General features: G+C 40.5%; 1 non-coding gene across 1 annotated transcript; it reads right to left on the bottom strand.

Moving 5' to 3' along the window:
- Positions 1-7,377: 7,377 nt before the first annotated feature.
- On the bottom strand, positions 7,378-7,484 carry LOC114007439 (U6 spliceosomal RNA). Its single transcript, XR_003549065.1, has one exon. It is a non-coding gene; the product is annotated as a U6 spliceosomal RNA (small nuclear RNA).
- Positions 7,485-12,827: the final 5,343 nt, after the last annotated feature.

The following is a 12,827-nucleotide window of genomic DNA, read 5'->3' as shown; positions in this document are numbered from 1 at the left end:
GAATAACAGAGTAAGTTAAAAATCCAAATAGGTCCAAAGATAATTTAACAATTAGTGATACATTAACAGTTTGCTGGGGACTGGACAGTGACACAGAGGAAAAAGGCAGTGCTCTCTAGCAGGCCAGCTCACATGGGAAGATTCTTGATTTGTTCTCAGAGATCTCCGTGAAATCATTGGTAATGAGCCCGCCTATTATCTGGGGCTGGCTGGAGCTGGTTCACAGTGTCAAAACTCTACTGAGGGTGCTTTCTCTGTGTGTGTGTGTGTGTGTGTGTGTGTGTGTGTGTGTGTGTGTCTGTGTGTGTCTTTTGCTCATGGAAGAAATAAATGGGCAAATTAAAATATAAAAGTTGCTCTAAGTAGAGTCAGCCCTCCATATTCATGAGTTCTGCATCCAAGCATTCAACCAATGCAGATACAGCCAGCCCACAGCAATATTTATGAAATGGGAGAAGAGGTGACTCCCTAAAAGGCAAATGCTGAAGTTTATGTATTTTCCTTTTCACTTATACCTGTTACAAAAGTCACTTATAAGTAATGTAGAGATGACTTAAAGAATGTAGGAGGATATGTGTAGGTTATATGCAAATGTTATACCATTTTATAAAAGGGACTTAAACATCCAAGGCTTCCGTTGTCTGCAGGGGGTTCAAGGTACAACTTTTTAATATATATTCCAGTGACAAAATATTTTGAAATTACATTCAAATGCTGCTAATTTTATTTTTAAAAAAATCAAGAAACCAGAAATAAATCTGTCAAAGGATGTGCAAAGCTTTGACAGGTGAGACCAGTGGAAAAGCTTAAAAAGCCCGGGTCGGGGGGGGAACAGATCATACATAGTATTGATTCATGTCAGAGACAGCATGGCAGAAAGAGGGAGATGTGTAATTTAAAATACAGTTCTTACTGATGTGGAAACAAATTAAATAAGACCCGTTTATCATCAGAGTTCTCCAAATCATCCAGATGTTATGTTCCAAACCTCTTGATTTTGATTATATTCTAGTTTTCTTTGTTGCTAGTAATAGAAAATATCTGAAAGTGGGTGATTTATAAAAGTAGAACCTCCATTCAAGTCATGGTTTGTATGTTAAGTGCCAAAGGCCTCATCTGGTGAGGGTCTTTTTTTTTTTTTTTTTTTTCTGAGAGGTTTTTGCTATAGGGCACGTGAGCTCGTCAGACAGACAGAGAGAGACATAGAGACAGAAAGCGAGAAATCACCTCCCAGGGGGGATGGCCACGCCACAATCCCTTCTCCTCCATTCTCCTCTCAGGATCTTGGGCATGCACGCACACGCACCCGGCATGAGTTTTAAGCCACCGGTCTGGGACGCAAACTGCAGTCGACTACATGGGAGTCCAGTGACATAGCCGTTACACTAACTGCTGGTGCCCTAGGGAGGGGCTTCTTGATGTTGTATTGGAGCAGAGCAGGAGCGTACGTGTGTATCCATGTGCCTTTATCTCATTTCCTCTCCTCATAAACGTACAAGGAGTCAGTCATCAGAGCCGAACCCCGCAACCTAAACCTTCCTCTCCTCCCAGAAGCCCCACCTTTCAACCCAAATTTCAGATTAAATTTTCACCCTCTTCATCCCATCACAACCAAATCACACCACATCAAGTTTGAGAAGACACATTCCATTTATTTGCTGGCTGTTATATTTGATCATTTATTTGATCTAGTGGTTATACTATATGTCTTCATTGTCAGGAAGGTAAAGAATGAGTTGACTTATATTTGCTTCTTTGGTTGGCACATGCTGAAAAGTGAGTGTTTCATATACAATAACTGAAATCATTAACATATGAGATTACTTCAATGCCCAATCATGATATTGTTTAAGAGATCTTTTGTTGTTCTATTGTCCCTGAATTAAAACAGTTCTGAGAGTCCTAAGTCCGAGATCAGGTAGGGTCAGTGCCTCCTGAGACTGTGTGGGATAACTATTTCATGCATCTCCACTAGTTTCTTGTGTTACTGGTCATTTGGGCATTTGTAGATGCATTACCGCAATCTCTACCTTCATCTTCACATGGGAGTTCTCCCTGTGTTCTTAATCATGCTTATTCCCCCCCTTCTCTCTCTTTTTATTCATGTCAGAGTGTGGGCATGCATGAGTGAGAGAGAGAGGAGCACCTCCACAGAGTCTGATCACGCTATGATCCCCTTCCTCCAGTCCTTCAGCCTGCCAATTTTGGGCATTCACACATGGGCTCAGCATGTTTCAGTCTGACTGCCTGGGAATTCAAACACTGGTCACACTGTGGGATCTGCTTTCTCTCTCTCTCTCTTTGAGAGTTTTTTGCTATAAGCCATGTGTGCTCACCAGAGAGACAGAGACAGAAAGTGAGAAATCACCCCCCCCAGGGGGGATGGCCAAGTCACAATCCCTTCTCCTCCATTCTCCTCTCAGGATCTCAGGCACACATGCACACACGCAAACATGCACACATGCCTGACATGAGTTTTAAACCACCAGGTCCAGGACTTGAACCACAGTTGACTACATGTGAGTCCAGCGACATAGTCATTATGCCGACGGCTGGTCCCTGGATCTTCCTTCTCTTATACAGTGCATTTCAGCTGCACTGTAGAACCATCCTAGTCATGTTTATTTTCAAAGAATATTTAATGACTTAGAAAAATTTTTAGAACCTAATACTAAATTTAAAAATAAGCATAAAAAGCAGTCATGTTTTTCAAATTTTGTAAAAAACAATGATGTACATGCATTTTTAAAGACTAAAATAAAATACAACAAAAATAATAAAGCTTATGCATGAGTTTTCTTGCATTTATATTTTCTAGGTTTTACACCAAGAGAAAATATTACTTTTACAAAGTGGAAAAAAAAAACAGTAATAAAAGAAATGTGGATAGAATTTCTTTTAAAAAGTCTCCCAGATCCAACCAGTGATGGTGATTAAGGCAGTTGGATTCCCCAAGGCTGACCAATCAGTTGTAGTCTTGGACCAGTTGGCTTGAAAAACATCCGAGTGCACATGCTTACGTGCCCCAAGCCCTAAGACGAGATGAAGGAGAATGGATTGTAGTGTGTGTGGCCATCCCCCCCTGAGGGTGAGTTCTCACTTTCTGTCTCTCTGGGGAGTTCACATGCCCTATAGCAAAATCTGAATTTAAAAAAAAAATTTAAAAGGCTCCTTTACAAGTGGGAATAATATAAAGAAACATTCCAATTAATAGCAATACGAGAACATTAGGCATTCATATATACCAAGCATTGTTCCAAGAGATCTATGTGCAAGACTCATTTTACCTTCATAAAAGCCCTATGAGACAGCCACCTCTTCTTGTCCATTTTACAGATGAGGAAAGGGCATTGTGGTCTGCAGGTTCAGGCTGATTCAAGGACTCAGAAAACATCCTCAGGTTCTATTTGCTAACCCATCAAGGTGGGTCCTATTTTTCAAATACTTCAGTACAATTAAATTTACTTTGTTTGGTGATAAGGCTAAGGCTATAGCGAAGGAACTGGTGGATTCTTGAGTCTTTTTTCATTTGTTTGGTTGGGGTTTGGAATTTTTGATTTACATGACATTCAACAAATACTTTGCACCTTTTTTTTTTTTTTTTTTTTTTTTACTTCTTCACCCTTCAAAACAATTTGCTGGGGCCATGCAGAGGCAAAGTGGTAACACAACTGTACCCACATGGAAAAGGTCCTGGGTTTTCCCCTGGGCACATACATACATGCTCACGATCCAGGGTTGCCGAGACTAGGGGAAGATCATGGTTTGGAGACCCTGTCACAGGTGCCTCACTTTCTTTTCCTCTCTCTCTCTCTCTCTCAGAAGCAGTTAGTAAAGAAACTTTTTTAAAAATTCTTTTTATTTAATACTACCTTGCTATAATTTTACCCTAAGAACCACCAAGAGCATGATAAATCAGGGGATTTAACTCTGCAGCCTCTCCAGCTCTCCCCTGTGACAGGACACAGTGGTAGAGAAGAACTACTTGTCTCAGACCACGGGTCCCACGCCTGCTCCGGTCCAAGAGCGTGGCCTTTTTCTACATGTATTCTATCTGAAGGGCCTGGAGTACACCTCCACCAAGTGTACTTTCCAATAGCCATGGTTAGTGAATGGTAGGCCTGAAACTCGCTTCTACATCCCTGACTTTAAATTAGCCTAATATTTCAGGTCATTCTTTCTTCTGTGAAAGACAAGGCTACAGTGATTCTCCTCACATTGTCCCATCAGGTTTTGCATAAGAGCTGATTTTTACATCTCTGGATTAAATGTATAAATCAACCACTCTTTTGTTCACTCCCTGACACCTCAGTAAAGGGCTGACTGATGACGGGTATCTGTGTGCATGTCCCCAGTGTAGAGTCATCTCTGATTCTAGGACACTCCATAGGTGCTCACTGAAGCTCCCCTCCTCCTGGCATTCATTGATACCTGTGAATGTGATCTTATTTAGAAAGAGGGTCTTTCCAATCAAGTTAAGATGAGGGCATCAGGGTTTTTGTAGGCCCTTGACTGATGTCTTTACATGAAGAGAAGGAGACCAGATAATGGCACAGTGGTGACACAACTGGACCCATATGGAAAGATCCCAAGTTCCCATCTGTGGCCTACTTACACATGTTGGATACATGCATGTTAATGATCTAGGTTAGTTGAAGCTAGGGGAGATCACAGAATAAAGGCGTGTCTTTGTTGCTCTATTTCTCTCTGCGTTCCTGTCTCATGAAAGAGATTAATAAAAGGAGTGAATTTAGACACAGGCACATACACAAAAAGGAGAACATGATGTGAAGACATAGACAGTTACTGGAGCGATGTAGCTGCAAGAGGCATGCCAAGGACTGCCATCAGCCACTAAACACTCAGAGAGAGGCATGGAACAGATTCTCTCCAGAACCCTGAAATGTGATGAACTCTGCTAAGGCCTTGATTTTAGACTTTTAGTCGTGAGAACTGCTAAAGAGTGAATTTCTATTGTCTTAAGCCAACTGGTTTGTAGCCCTAGGAAACTAATACACTAAGAGTTAATTCTACTCCAGTGGCCTCCTTTCTAAACAAGAACAACTCTTCCCACTGGTGATAAGCCAGGGAGTATCTCTGCCTTCTCGCACAAAGAGAAATTCATCCAATAGCTGAATCCATTTTCAAGGGCTTAGTGCAGAGCCACCAAACTGAATACGCCCCCATCCCTACCCAGACTGCAAGAAACATACACCTAAACATTCCAAGGCAGATGGCTGTGATCCTATTTTGAGAGAACTTCCAAGATTAGAGTTCCCTAGCCACCTTTAAATATTTTTTTTCCTTTCTTTCCAGACCCCAAAAGAAAAAAAAAAAAAAAAAAAAAAAAGCCCAACAAGCTAGCTTGTCCTTAAATTCATCATTCCATACCTGTCCTCATAAATTTCCTCCAGGCAGCAGAAGATAGAAGTAAGTCACATCTACCTGGCTTGAACAAGATCTTGCCTCCTGAGCCCTACTGTTTGTTTTTTTTTTCCCTTTTATTAAGATTTTTTTTTTTCACCAAACAATTTTATTTCTGTCTTAAACCGTCAATGGGCTAAGTGAAGATCCACAGAGAGGGATCTCTGGTTCTCAAGGGAGGAGTGGAGAATAAACTGCTCAGAGGAATGGGGAAGATCAAGCCCTCCAAGGAGGGTCTCATGTCAGGGGATTGCTGACTATGATAGAGATGGTGGTGACAAAGCTTAATAAAAACTTTGACTCTCACAAGTGCACACACAGTTCCTTCTGTCAGCTCTTCCTCAATTGCATCATCAGGTAACAAGTCCCTCTTGGTATTAGTAGGGCCTCCTTCATTGCAACGCATGCTACTACAACAACGAACAAAATAGAAACTGTTTGTTTTGAAGGTTTTTTGGGGGGCTTCAGGAGGCACTTCAGATGGATATAAAAATGTGCAGTTGTTTGTACAGTTCTTGTAAGTAAGTAGCTCACATGAGTTCACATGGATGGCAATCGTCAGCCTCTGATTTCATAAGGGCACACCCTTTGGTTTCCATAGTTGAAGTCGTTTATGGCTACACAGTCGCGGCATACCAAACTGTAGGTCCAGTGACTTTGGCCAGCAGTGGTGACTTTGGTGACATTGCTATCCATGGGCGGGAACACCACGGAGAGGACCAAGGCCAAGGGAAATATCGTCACCTGCAGGAGCTGGAATCTGGGGCCAAGTCCCTGCCATGGCACGGTCCACACCTCGGGGCGCCGCACCCCTTCTATTAAAATTGTTAAATTCTCGGGCGTGGTGGCGCCTGCCCTGTGGCAAAAATCTATGGAGGCTGGAGGATTGCAGCATCGAGTCCATCTCTCTCTCTCTCTGTCTTTCTCAACGCGCACGATTTTTGGGAACCAGTAGTTAGCATAATGGCTATGTCGCTGGACTCCCACGTAGTCGACCGTGGTTTGCATCCCGGACCCAGTGGCTTAAAACTCACGCCAGGCGCATGTGCGTGCATGCCCAAGATTCCCAGAGGAGAATGGAGGAGAAGGGGTTGCAGCGTTGCCATTCCCCCTGTGGGGTGATTTCTCGCTTTCTGTCTCTATGTCTCTCTCTGTCTGGTGAGCGCACGCACCCTATAGCGAAAATCTCCCAAAAAAAAAAAGATTGTTAAATTCTCTGGAACTTCTCCTAGTTTTCCAGGTTTACCCCCTTCTCCCATTTAAATTTTATTTATCTCTTTCATGAGTGAGACAGTACCTTCAACAGGATCTTAACATCATATCCTACCATCCAGCCTACAACCAGCCCTGGATCATGGACACAATGTATTCAGGGAGGTCTCCAGACTTGAACAGGAAAACTTATGTGGGATCATCTTGCATGGTGCTTTACCACTACACTACCATCTGGCTCCCCAGACCCACTTTTAAACTCACATATTTTGTTAATATCTAGTATAATGTAAAATATGTTCTCATAAGATAATTTAGGAATAACTCTCAGGGAAAAAGTAATTTTTTTCTACAATTTGTCATCAGAATCATTGATCAAACAGTAGCAAAAATAAACCACTACTCTTAAATTATAAGGGAAAAAGAAAGCTAAAAAGCAAGAGTATAAATATAGAAATTAGGCCATTTTTACCGGGCTATATTTGTATGGGGATGAAAATGGGATGCTGAGAGTTTCTTGGCAATGATCTCTGTTCTCCAGTGAAGCCAGAATGGGGTGACCTTTCTATGACTCAGCAGTATCTAAAACCTATTTCCAAGAATGTGCATCAAAACTGCTTCTCTTTGGTTGGTTCCAGATGGGCATAAGATTAAAACCTAAAACATCTACTACCATTGGATGGTATTTTTGAGACTTCTCATGGTTTTTATCACAGCGATAATTAGACATTTATCTTTTTTTTAAATATGGAACACTTTACAAATTTGCGTGTCATCCTTGTGCAGAGACCATGCTAATCTTTTCTGTATCGTTCCAATTTTAGTATATGTGCTGCCAAAGCAAGCACTTTTTTTTTTTTAGCATGAAGTAAAGTTGAATAAGTTGGGAACAACATACTTCATAGCAAAGAGCCTTATTTGTTTTGGTTTAAAATTTATAAATATGAAAGACAATGCAGGGAGATCCCTTGTTATTTCATGAAAACTAGAAATTTGGGTGACTAATAATACCAATTTCCATTTCAGATCCTTTGAATTTTACTGAAACCAAGAGTGTGTAAACATTTTCTTAAAGGGCCATTTGGAATGTACTTTAGGATTTGTAGACCATATGATCTCTTCAGCAACAACTCAGCTTTGCCAGCGTAGCAGGATTAGCCAGAGATGATCTGTAAGTGGTAGATGTAGCACAGGAAGGAGTTGGAGCAAAAATCACCAGTGTTGGAGTTTGCTAGCTGCAGAACCAAATGATCTAATAGAGAACAGTCAGTGTACATGTGAAGAGGCTTTGATACACAGCACATTTGTTTTTGTTACTTTGGCCAATAAGGTTATTAATTCACTCTAATATAATAAGATAGAAATCATCTTTGATAGGCTAGTTAGCATGAAGATTAAGTTTACCAGAGAAGGTACTGCTATAATAAATTAGAAGTTAGAAAACATGGGGCCAGCAGGTGGCATGGTGGCACTAAGGCGCTGAATTCCCACAGGGTCAACTGCAATTGGTGTCTCTACCCAGAGACTTGAAAACCATGCTGGGCATGTGTCTGTGCATGCATACCCAAAATCCCAAGAGGATAATGAAAGGAAAGGGAGTGGAATGTGGACATCCCTCTTGGAGAGAGGGGTTATTGCTCACTTTCTCCCTCTGTGTATTTCTCTGTCTCTCTCCTCTCCAGCATGTGTGTTCTATGATGAAAAAAAAAAAAAAAAAAAAAAACAATAAAAACCTAGAGGACAAAAGAAGAGGAGAGAGTCGCTGACAGGCTACTTATCAGTTACTCCCTGCCAACTGCATAGCTGACCTACCCAAGATATTTTTTCTCAAGATAATTGCAGATAACGTTGACAGTCTTCCTTAGAGTTGAACATACTATGACTACTGCCAATAGTTTGGTTCAGACAGCTTCTGCTAATAGATTTTTGTTCAATCCTGTTCTTTTCCCCATGTCCGTAAGACCCTCCTCTGTTATCATTGTTCAGTGTAGGCTCTTTCAGGACAAGGTATGTACTGTACCCCTGTTACTAGTATGAAAGATCCTTACTCTCTTGGAGTCAGTTGGTATATCTGTCACTTCTGTTCAGCCCTGTAGCTGGTGCTTTTGACTGCATGTTCCAAGGTCTACCTTTACTTTATGCATAAGAGTAATACATTCCCCTTTCCTTACCACTTTTATCTTGCAGTTGTCATTTTTTTCCCCTATTTTAAAGGGGGAAGAGTGGGCAATGGTGGCATAACAGTAAAATGTGATTCTCTGTGAGGCTGACCCACATGAGTAGGTTCTGAGTTCACATCCTGAAACCTCCCTGAGTACACTGGGCAAGTGTGTGTACATTATCCAGGGCTGGCCAAGTCTCGGGATGTGTTGTAGTGTCTAGACCCAATTGGGGTGCTATTTCTCTGTCTCTCTTGCTCATGGAAGAAATAAATAAATAAAATTTTAAAAAGAGAAAGAACTTTGTACATACAGCCTACAAATAAATATGATGATACAACTTTGTATAATGATCTAAGTATTAAGGTTTATTTTATTCTTTTTCTTCTTAACCTTCCTTCAAACAATGCAGAGAGGAATTTTCGGTGAAAGAATATCATCTAGTGATTTGAAGAAACTGGAAATTGTCACCCTAGCAACGTTTCATAATATACAATGTAAACATAGATGATCACAATCTAATATAGTTTTTATGTGAAGATAATTATTCAGAAAATATTAAGAATTTTTACTAAAAGTCATAATAGTAACTGAAGGAGGCTAACTCTTTTCTTAAAGTTTATTCATTTACTTCTTCCATTAGAGAGAAACAGCAAGATAGAGACAGAGAAAGACAACTCCAGCAGGATCCTCAACCCATACCTGAAGTGTTCAGAGAGGCCCCAGGAGTCAAGCCCAGACCTTTCACCTATGAGTTCAAGTCTGTGACTTCACATCACTTCCTGGCCCAGGAAGCTAACTCTATCTATCATCTATCTATCTATCTATCTATCTATCTATCTATCTATCTATCTATCTATATATTTATTTATTTAGGAGAGGTTTTTGCTATAGGGCACGTGCGCTCTCCAGAAAGAGAAAGAGAGACAGAAAGTGAGAAATCGCCCCCCAGGGGGGATGGCCACATTGCACTCCCTTCTGCTCCATTCTCCTCTCAGGATCTTGGGCATGCACACACATGCGCCCAGAGTAAGTTTAAGCCACTGGGTTCGGGACTTGAACTATGGTCAACTACATGGGAGTCTAGCAACATAGTCATTAGGCCAGCTACTGGTTTCAACCAGGAATATTTTTAATATTGGTAAGATAATAGTGTCTGCTGCTTTTAATTAAATATGAACATTAATTTAAAATTTTATGCTAAGACTAAATCACACTATGTAAATATTAAGTGATTAGGTCTATATTAGTTAGCTGGTAGGCACGATGTCAAGTATTTCATATGTTTGACCACAAACACTTATAACTATTCAAATGATGAGATATTTTATTACTTATACCAACTCAGACCCCCTAGAATTGTACCTTCTGGAAGACAATTGTCCACAGTGAGTGTGGTAGGAAAACCAGAGGCTCAGTCACCGGCTCTTAGAATTGACCTGGAACTGGCTTGCAGCATGTGGTCATGACTTCTACTACATGGACAGTTGGTGAACAATAATTACATGTGAGGTGTGTAGACAACAGTTACAAATATAAAATAAGTTGTTAATTTAACAGGTGAAATTGAGTCTGGACATAGGAGAGAGAGGAAGAAAAAATAGCTGAAGGAGTGGGTGGATGTTCTTTGCTGAAGTCCCAAAATTCAACTACTGACATAAATTACATTTGGGAGACATGGTTCCATAGCAATGAGGATTTAAAAACAAAACCAAGAGGTTTTGGGGAATGAGAAACACAAATGAGGCATCCAAGACTAAATTTTATATTAAACTGTAGGACCAGAAAAAAATACATATATACATTTAATATTTTTGCCATAGGGTCCATACACTTCCTGGAGAAAGACAGGATTTTTTCCATTCTCCTTTTGGGATTTTGGGAACATATGCATATGTACCCAGAATGAATTTCAAGCTGCCGGGTCCAGGATTTGGAATCATGGGGTCAGCTATGTGGGGTCCAGCACTTTAACCACCACACCACCTGATGGCCCTAGAAAAATATTTTAAACAAAACCTAGGTGATATTCTGTCCTTTTCTAATTGTTTCAAACTGTAGTTGGTATGTTATATTCAGATCTGAAAGATTAGGGAAAAACAAGCTGGAGAAATTTAGAATATTTGCCAAATGAGTGTCAGTCCACAGTATGGCCCTCTTCATTAGTGGATTAGAATGCAGGGTGTGTGTGTGTGTGTGTGTGTGTGTCTAAGAGAGTGTGTGTGTATGAATGTGAATGTAAAGATAAGAAGGTTCAAATGTAAAAGGGTGTGACTACACATGAGTGGGTGTGTGTACGAGAATGTAAGTGTGTGAGTTTGAGTGTGTATATGTGAGACTACATGTATGAGAGTGTGAGTACATGAATATGAGAAAGAATGAATGTGCCAGTGTCCGTGTGATATTATGTGTGAGGGATAGTGTGAGCAGTATGCCTCAAAACATTTTTCTAGATCAATACATGTAGGTTAAGAGAGTCTCTGTACCTGTTCTTTGGGGAGGATATGAAATTGCCTCTATTCTTTCCTGCAAGAAACACAGCTATTTTCCAAGGATGATGAAACCCTGATCATAGGCACGTACTTCAGATCACAATCGAAGGACAGGGAAACCCCTAGAGATCCCTAAATTACAACACCATTCTGAGCCCCTAACAGGTAAATTGGTGTATTGTAATAGGGAGACATATTCTTCCTTGCCCAGTAATGATATTTTAATTGCAAGAACTTTGTCTTGGGTTGTGAACGGACCTTAGACACAGGATGTAGCCATCTTGAGAAAAAGCGCGTGCCTGGCTTGGTCTCGCAGCTCAGCGCCCAGAAGAATTGCAATCAGCCTGGATTTTTTTCAGGAGATAATTATGTTGGAGCACCTTTTCCTCATGTAATTTTCAAAGTAATTCAAATTAAATTGGTATGGATAATAAAATTTTGTATTGCTGAGCCATGGACAAAATGTAATGAATATTCTAAAACTGACTAAAAGCATACTTTGTTGTTAATGTCTAAAACATAGACAGACTACATTTGCCACTGTTAATACCAACAATGTATGGCCAGTGCTGTTTGCCAGCTCACGGCCATGCCCCTGCCCTTCTCCCTTTCTGACCATCCCTTCCTCCAATAGGGAGGCTAACGATGCCAGAGACTCACCACCTCAGCTAGAATTAAGTGTATCATTCAATTGTTCTGACCAATGAGCTCAGTAAAAATTCTGCAGGGAAGGTTTCTAGAAAATATTTCCTCCATGTTGAGAGAGAGAAAGATTAAGGAGGAGAAACCTGACCCTACTATTGAGTTTTAATAGTCATCTTTATTTGTTTTATCCTAAATTACACACAAGGGGTTCTGGGTCGGACTTACTAAACAGAAACCTGACAATAAAGAATATACCACTCACTTGCTCCAGTGCTTGGCCAAGAAGGGAGATAAGAGCTGACAGGAATTTATTCCTACAAAAATCGCACCCCCCCCAAAAAAAAAAGAAAGAAAGAAAGAAGCAAATTATCCAGTGCCCCCTTCTTAAAGTAACCTCTCTGACTCTGACCCTTTGGAAAACAAAGTCTCTCATGGAAGCCAGATGTGCCCAGGTTTGTTTCAGCTTTTAAGACATGGCTGTGTTCTTTGGTTCATTATCCCATGAAATGTAAATGCACAAGCAGGTAGCCCTTGGTGTTCCTAGTACCCTGGAGATTGAATCTGGATTCCTCCTCTTGGCTTTATAGCCCTTTAGGAAAGATAAGATAAGCTTTACAGTCCTCCCATCTTATCATGGGGAATACATTCTAAGACCCGCAGTGGATGTCTGAAACCATGCATGGTATTGAACCCTATATAAACTGCTTTTCTTCCTATACATACTTACGATAAAATTTAATTTATAAAGTGGGCAAAGTAAGAGATTAATAGCAATATAATAAAATAGAACTGTAACAATACATTATAATAAAAGCTATGTAAGTGTGATCTCTCTCAAAATAGCTTACAGTCCTGTATGTACACCTCTTGTGATGATGTGCGATGACAGCCTCGA

Source organism: Tupaia chinensis, unplaced genomic scaffold (assembly GCF_000334495.1).
Source record: "Tupaia chinensis unplaced genomic scaffold, TupChi_1.0 Scaffold000175_1, whole genome shotgun sequence".
NCBI classification, from domain to species: domain Eukaryota; kingdom Metazoa; phylum Chordata; class Mammalia; order Scandentia; family Tupaiidae; genus Tupaia; species Tupaia belangeri.
The sequence above is the reverse complement of the archived record's forward strand: the minus strand, read 5'-3'. Positions and strand labels throughout refer to the sequence as shown.